Here is a 9,133-nt window from a genome sequence, read left to right as displayed (position 1 = left end):
CTCTGGTGTGCAATGTTACCTGGATGATATTCTGATTCCAGGATCTAGTGAACAGGAACACGTGAATAATTTAGAAACAAGTTGGAATATCTTCAAGCACATGGTTTGCATATCAAGAAAGAAAAATGAGACTTTTTCCAGATGTCAGTCCAGTGTTTGGGTCATGTTATTGATAGTAAAGGCCTACGTAAAGCACCTGAAAAGCTGGAATCTATTTTAGAAGCACCACATCCAATGAATGTAATGCAATTGATGTCCTCACTAGGATTCGTAGGTTATCATGGCAAATTCTTTCCTAAATTAGCTACATTATTGATGCCGTTGCATAATTTACTATGTGTAAAACAGCCATGGGACTGAACAACAGACTGAGAAAGCTAACAAGAATGTCAAAGATGCTTTGCCAAAGTCTAAAGTGTTGGTTCATTTTAATCTGAAGCTACAATTGCTGCTTGCTTGCGATGCTACACCTTATGGAGTTGGGGCAGTAGTTTCACATATTATGCCTTTTGGAGCAGAACAACCAATAGCTCTTCCAATTGGGCACTTTACACCTTCTAGACTGAATATTGAGTTCAACAACTTCAGAGCATGAACTCTCTCCTCCACCTTCACCCCATTTCCAGTTATTTAATTTCATTTAGTTTCATCTCATTCATCCATTTTATCAGGCTTCTTTCTCACTTCCATTTTTCCACTTCTCCATTCCCACTCTCCTTTTTCTAATAGTCTTTACTTTTTGTGAGTAGATCATTTGCCTTTCACAGAGTCATAGAATCCCTACAGTGCAGAAGGAGGCCATTCGGCCCATTGAGCCTGCACCAACAACAATCTAGAGTCTCAGCTTGCCAGGAAGCCAGCTGCTGAGCACTTTCCCAGAATACTGTGTACATGCTATACTGCGAGATCTGTCACTCTCCCCCCCCCCCCCCCCCCACGAAGATCGCGCCCCCCCGATCAGCCTCCAACCACAATGCAGAGTTCTTTCTTCCCTCCCATCCTACGGACTTACCGCCCTGCCTGCCCAGTCAGGCTCCGCCCCTGCCAGACACTGCTGCCATCAGGCCCTGCCCCTATCATGTTCCACCCCCTTGGCGCTGCCAGAGTCCCAAGCTGACAGTTTCAGGCTTGCACTGCCCAAGAGGCATTGCCCAGCCCTGCCACCGACCACCCGGGGGGTTTCAATAGCTTCCAGTCCCACCGGTGAGTCCATCACATCTGGTCCCTTTTGGTGGAGACCATCTGTGATCTTCCTCTGATGGGGCAGACAAGATCAGGAGAGATGAGAAATCGAATGCGAACCCAATTTTTTGCCTCCTCCACATATTTCCGGCACTGCTACACCACGCAGCCAGTACAGTGGGACAGAAAAATCTTGCCCCGTATGTGTCAAGAGAGCTTAAGTTGACCCTCTAAGGTGGGTGTTTATTGTGGAGAATTTGAGTGATCATTCTTCCTAGTTTGTGTGAAAGAGTTCTTGAGCAACTACATGAAGGACATTCTGTTATAGTCCAGATGAAGCAATTAGCATACAGTTATTTTTCGTGGCCGGGTCTGAATGCTCAGATTGAAGAAAAAGTGGGATCCTGTTCACAAATAAATACACCATCATTATCTCCTTTACACCCTTGGGAGTGGTGTAAAATGCCATGGCAATGATTTCACATAGATTCTGTTGGTCTGTTTGAGGGTTACATGTTTTTAGTTATAATTGATGCACATGGAAAGTGGTCAGAAGTTGTTGTCATGAGATCTACTACAACTAAACAAACCATTGAAAAACATTTCAAGATTTTTTGCAAGATTTGGTACACAGGAACAGATTGTTGGTGATAATGGTTCACAGTTTACTTCACAAGAATTTGAAGATTATCTCAGAGTCAATGGTATTCAGCATATAAAATCCACACCTTATCATCCATCAACCAACGGGTTAGCTAAAAGATTCAAACAATCCTTGACATATTCTTTAAAAGATTCAAAAGAGCAAGGTTTGTTATCACATTGTGTGCCAAGCTTTTTAGCACCTTATAGAAACACTATTACCCAAAATTCACCTGTATTATTACTCTTAAAGAGAAAGTTGAGAACTATGTTTGATTTGTTATTACCTCCAGAAACTTCAGAGATAGCAGAGCATCAACAACAACCTCAAGTTGCTAAACTAGAACTGAGGGCAAAGCAACACTCAGATCAACAAGGAGATCGAGTGTTAGCACATAATTGTGCCACGAGTGAGAAATGTGTACCAGCCATAGTTTTAGCAAAAACGGATCCACTTTCTTACATGGTTCAAACTGAAGATGAACTAGTTTGGCGACGTCATGGTGACCAATTGTTGTCATCTCAAAATGATTTCTCTGAATCATCTCCAGAATTACCAACTTCTTTTGTCCCTATTGTTGTGAATACTACTACGGAAGAGTTAGTTGAATCTGAGTTGCCTGACGATTGTGTCAATGCTACCAAACCACATGAGACTGATGTAGAAATAGTTCCAAGAGAAGAAGTATCTACTGAAGTTCCAAGTCATACACTTGGGTAAAGGTCAACCAAGTTCCAGAATGTCTTATACGACCAAAGATGAATAGGTGTCCTCCTGATCGACTTTCTGATTAACTATATAATTATTAATGGTGCATAGTACTGTGTCCAGAGTATTATTGATCCTGTGTATAACATCATAGTAATTTGTTGTCATGACCACAGAAGTAAAGGGGCGGTGGGGAAGGGGGAGTTATATATATATATATGTGGTTGCATGATTGTTTTAAGAGCTGGGCACATGATTTAGAACATAGAACATAGAACATAACAGCGCAGTACAGGCCCTTCGGCCCTCGATGTTGCGCCGACCAGTGGAACCAATCTAAAGCCCCTCTAATCTACACTATTCCAATATCATCCATATGTTTATCCAATAACCATTTGAATGCTCTTAATGTTGACGAGTCCACTACTGCTGCAGGCAGGGCATTCCACGCCCTTACTACTCTCTGAGTGAAGAACCTACCTCTAACATCTGTCCTATATCTCTCACCCCTCAATTTAAAGCTATATCCCCTCGTGCTAGCCAACACCATCCGAGGAAAAAGGCTCTCACTATCCACCCTATCTAATCCTCTGATCATCTTGTATGCCTCTATTAAGTCACCTCTTAACCTTCTTCTCTCTAACGAAAACAACCTCAAGCCCCTCAGCCTTTCCTCATACGATTTTCCCACCATACCAGGCAACATTCTGGTAAATCTCCTCTGCACCCTTTCCAACACTTCCACATCTTTCCTATAATACGGTGACCAGAACTGTACGCAATACTCCAAATGCGGCCGCACCAGAGTTTTGTACAGTTGCAGCATGACCTCCTGGTTCCGAAACTCAATCCCTCTACCAATAAAAGCTAACACACTGTACGCCTTCTTAACAACCCTATCAACCTGGGTGCCAACTTTCAGGGATCTATGCACATGGACACCCAGATTCCTCTGTTCATCCACACTACCAAGTATCTTACCATTAGCCCAGTACTCTGTATTCCTGTTACTCCTAATACTCTGTATTCCTGTTACTCCTAGTACTCTGTATTCCTGTTACTCCTTGGTGGTGATGTTTTGAGGATGTTACACAGGCTGCTGCCTGAGTTTCATTTTCTACTCTGTACAGGCAACCACTCCTGCAATAAATATGTTGTTGTTATTTTGCACCTACACGTGCAAAGCAAATCTTTTTCTTTTTTTAAAAACCAACAGCATCTCAGAGTTAGGATATTACAATAAGCCCTCCATGAGTTGATCGCATCATGACATTTAGAGTGAATGATATGCAATGTGGTTTCAGCCTGTTTGTGAATTAAATCTATCTTAAGCAGCAGCAGGTCCAGATGTACGTACACAGGGAACATAAGCCCCAGCCCACAGACCACTTGAGACAAGGAAGCTGGAGAAAGAGCCATCATTGCATTCACTGGCACCCTCCACCAGCACAGAGACACACACCCTGGTCAGTCACAGTTTTAGATTAGGCTCAGGGTCACATTCTGGGGACCAGCTCACAGCTTTGTCTTCACAACATGTGGAGGCACTGACCACACAGCTCTCTGGTACTCAGAGGACTGCTGGAGAACAGCCACCCACTGAGTCTGAGTCAGAGGATTGAGCCTTTGGAAGTGCCCATTGGAAACATGCTGACAATGCAAAGACAGGCAGCGGCAAAACATCAGGCAGAATTGCGAGAGACAGTCAACAGATTAGAGTGAAGGATGGAAGAGTCCAACCATGTTCTGTCTGAAGTTGTGGCTCCGACATGCAAGCCCCTCAAGGCACCATGGGAAGTGTGGCGCTCAGCAGGTTTTGTCAGATTTGTTCTCTGACCTTCACTCCATTGCTATAAGTATTGGTGGGATCCATCAGTGGCTAGGCAAGAGGGGGATGAGACACTTCAATCTCCATCCATGTGCCCCTTCCACTCAAGGAGTCAGGCAACGGCCCTCAGACACCCACAGGGAAGAGTTCCAGCAGCTGGACTCCCTGGGACCATCTACTCAGCTGACTCCATGAGTGTTCAGCCAATCCAAACCCCTTGTGCCTGTGCGCGCATCACTTCCAGCTGCATAGGCCGAGGATGGTACCTTCCCCACAGCAGGAGACCCAAAGTAGGCTGGGGCCCTCCAGGTTTCAGCCCTGCAGTGGATGCCTGCCAAAGTCATCAAAGACAACAAGGTATAGTGGTTAGACAAATGAAGACTCCTTGATATCACTTTTGGATCATGGGTCGCTCACTCACTATATATCAGGCATCTTCATGGATACATTATCAACAATGGTCTCATCATTTGAATGCATTGTGCATAAGCATCTACATGGCCTCTTATTGCATGAGTGACCCAAGTTCCCGCTCCGTGATCACTTCCTTTTGTGAGCCTCACATTCATGTGGTGTCTAGGTGACTCATTTTAGTTACTCGTCCCTTGTTCAATGTCATGGAGATGTGTCAACCTCTTTATTGAAAGTGACTGCAGATTGCATTAGGAAGTGGTATTCATTAAAAGACACCTTAGAGTTTTGCATGCTCAGTTGCATTGCAGGGTTACCACTCGAATTGTCTCATCATCAAATAGCTACCTTCACTGTTTGTTCCAACAAACAATATCTGTAGACGTGATAATCTCTCTAACCATGCACGTGCCTCCATGGCAGTAACAAGTGTCTCATTCAGGAGGTCACGACTGCATTATGTCAACTTGATGCAGGCTTTACACTGGTGTAATGCCTTTCACTTTCCAGAGTAGCTACATACACCTTTTGGCTGCTGACCTTTCCAAAGATTAAGGTCTGGCGAATCAAAACGTTCCAAGGCCCAATGCTGACCTTGCTCTCAATGTCAGTGGTTGAAAAGATCTATCAGATCACTGGTATGTGTCCCGGCTGAGATGGGATGGTAAAAAATATATATATCGACGTCACTTGGACTACTCTGTAAAAATTGTAACTATTATTAATTTTTAAATGGTTCAGGCTTCCCATGATTAGCCATGAGCCATAGTAGAGGGATTTTAAACTCTCAGGAACTCAAGGAGGTGTTAATGCCCTCTACAACTGCTAACAATTGAATTCAGAGAAATACATCAACTCCTTTTGCATTTCGAAAGCACAATTCCAGCCCCGGACATGGCATGTCTGCCTCAATCAGCTATGGTCAAAGGCAGCTATTTTTAACTCCTAATATCCCAAGATGGTTTTAATGGCCCAATCATTACCTGCTCCCAAACAATGGGTTTCAACCAGAGGGCTTGTTTAGTCAACCTGAAATCAATGTCTCCAAGAACAAAAGAAATCCTGTCTCCTATTAAACACCCCAAGATTCGAGCCCCAGGAAAATATATTCTTTTCCGACATCCAGGAGAAGTGCTGGGAGGTATGTCACATGGCCTGTAGCAGGTTTTGTGGCAGGTGGGAGTGTAAAATTCAGAGTGAAGCCAAAAATTAGATTCCCAACAGCAGAAAAAATGGAATATTCCCCTTGGAACTTTGATGCCAGATGACGATGGGTCAGTTTTCCCACTGATCCATGTTGGGAAAGCTATTTGCATGCTTTAGCATGTCATGGATACTCATTAAATACACAATTAATCAGAATTACGTTCTGCCTCCCAATTTTGTGCCACGTCAGCGGGAAATTAGACCCCGGGCTAAATTATGACCGGATATAAATAGTGTGCAATTGTCCACCCTCACTGCACTTGTGACTTTGAAGTGAATGCAACAACCTACCATGCGGTACCTTGTCAAAGGCCTTGCTAAAGTCCATGCAGGTAACTAGGGAGAGAGTAGGGCCTTTTAAGGATCAACAAAGTCATTTATGTGCGGATGGGTGAGATCCTAAATGAATATTTCTCATCAGTATTTACTGTTGAGAAAAGCATGGATGTTAGGGAACTTGGGGAACTAAATAGTGATGTCTTGAGGAGTGTACATATTACAGAGAAGGAGGTGCAGGATGTCATAAAGCGCATCAAGGTAGATAAATCCCCGGGACCTGATGACGTGTATTCCAGGACATTGTGGAAGGCTAGGGAGGAAATTGCGGGTCCCCCAGCAGAGATAATTGAATCATCGATAGTTACGGGTGAGGTGCCTGAAGATTAGAGGGTGGCAAATGTTGTGCCTTTGTTTAAAAAGGGCTGCAGGAAAAAGCCTGAGAACTACAGGCCAGTGAGCCTCACATCTGTGGTGGGTAAGTTGTTGGAAGGTATTTTGAGAGACAGGATCTACAGGCATTTAGAGATGCAAGGACTGATTAGGGACAGTCAGCATGGCTTTGTGAGTGGAAAATCATGTCTCACAAATTTGATTGAGTTTTTTGAAGGGGTAAGCAAAAGATAGATGAGGGCAGTGCAGTTGATGTTGTCTACATGGACTTTAGCAAGGCCTTTGACAAGGTACCGCATGGTAAGTTGTTGCATAGGGTTAAATCTCATGGGATCCAGGGTGAGATAGCTAAATGGATACAAAATTGGCTTGATGACAGAAGGTGGTTGTGGAGGGTTGTTTTTCAAACTGGAGACCTGTGACCAGTGGTGTGCCTCAGGGATCGGTGCTGTGTCCACTGCTATTTGTCATTTATACTAATGATTTGGATGAGAATATAAGAGTCATGGTTAGTAAGTTTACAGATTCCACCAAGATTGGCGGCATAGTGGACAGTGAAGAAGATTATCTCGGATTGCAACGGGATCTTGATCAATTGGGCCAGTGGGCTGACGAATGGCCGATGGAGTTTAATTTAGATAAATGCGAGGTGATGCATTTTGGTAGATTGAACCAGAACAGGACTTACCCAGTTAATGGTAGGGCGTTGGGAAGAGTTACAGAGCAAAGAGATCTAGGGGTTCATAGCTCCTTGAAAGTGGAGTCACAGGTGGACAGAGTGGTGAAGAAGACATTCAGCGTGCTTGGTTTCATTGGTCAGAACATTGAATACAGGAGTTGGGACGTCTTGTTGAAGTTGTACAAGATATTGGTAAGGCCATACTTGGAATACTGTGTGCAATTCTGGTCACCCTATTATAGAAAGGATATTATTAAACTAGAAAGAGTGCAGAAGAGATTTACTAGGATGCTACCAGGACTTGATGGTTTGAGTTTATAAGGGGAGGCTGGATAGACTGGGACTTTTTTCTCTGGAGTGTAGGAGGCTGAGGGGTGATCTTATAGAGGTCTATAAAATAATGAGGGGCATAGATCAGCTGGATAGTCAATATCTTTTCCCAAAGATAGGGGAGTCTAAAACTAGAGGGCATAGGTTTAAGGTGAGAGGGGAGAGATACAAAAGGGTCCAGAGGGGCAATGTTTTCACACAGAGGGTGGTGAGTGTCTGGAACAAGCTGCCAGAGGTAGTAGTAGAGTTGGGTACAATTTTGTCTTTTAAAAAGCATTTAGACAATTACATGGGTAAGATGGGTATAGAGGGATATGGGCCAAGTGCGGGCAATTGGGACTAGCTTAGGGGTTTAAAAAAAAGGGCGGCATGGACAAGTTGGGCTGAAGGGCCTGTTTCCATGCTGTAAACCTCTGTGACTCTATGGCTCTATAATACAACATTCAAAGGTAAGAAGCGGGATGTCTACTGATGACTGCAGTGTTCAGTATCATTCGTAACTCTTCAGATACTGAAGCAGTCCATGCCCACATGCAGCAAATCCTGGGCAATACCGTGACTTGGGCTGATAAGCGACAAGAAACATTCACATCAAACAAGTGCCAGGCAATGACTATATCCAACAAGAGAAAATCCAACTATCTCACCACTTTCTCAATGGCAATTAAGGCCAGGCAATGAATGCTGATCTTGCCAGTGACATTTACATTCCATGAACAATTTTTTTAAAGATGTGGGTGCTGGTATCTGAAGAGTTATTAATGATACTGAACACTGCAGTCATCAGCAGACATCCCGCTTCTTACCTGATGATAGAAGGAAGGGCATTGATGTACCAGCTGAAGAATTCCTGCAGCATTGTCTTCATGCCTTGCATTTTGTATTCACACACTGGGCTGCCCCATCATTGAGAATGGGCATGCTTATCTGTCCCTGTTGGTGGAAGTGTGGGAGCCAGAGAACACCGATTTAAGGTGATTGGCAAAAGAAGCAATGGTAACATGAGGAAAAACATTTTTATACAGTGAATGGTTAGGATCTGGAATGCATTTTCTGAGAGTGTGTTGGAGCCAGATTCAATTGAGAATTGGATAATTGAAGAGAAAACATCAGCGTGACGACAGCATGTGGGATGATGAGTTGTTCTTGAAATAGTTGCCTTTGACCAGACATGAGAGACGAAATGACTTTTTTCTGTGTTGTAACCATTATATGTTTCTATGATTCATTTATGACTGGATGTAGCAGGACCCCAGACCTTTCATCCAATCCATTTGTTGTGGGATTGCTTTGCTCTGTCTATTGCATGCTGCTTCCACTATGTAGCGCGCATGTTGTCCTGTCTTATAGCTTCAGTAAATTGGCAACTAATTTTAGGTATTTTTAATGCTGCTCCTGACATGTTCTTCTGCACTCCAGACTGAACCAGGGTTTATCCCTTGGCTTGATGGTAATTGTAAAGTGAGTGATATGTTAC

The sequence above is a fragment of the Mustelus asterias genome, chromosome 19 (genome assembly GCF_964213995.1).
Source record: "Mustelus asterias chromosome 19, sMusAst1.hap1.1, whole genome shotgun sequence".
Lineage (NCBI taxonomy): Eukaryota > Metazoa > Chordata > Chondrichthyes > Carcharhiniformes > Triakidae > Mustelus > Mustelus asterias.
The sequence above is the reverse complement of the archived record's forward strand: the minus strand, read 5'-3'. Positions refer to the sequence as shown.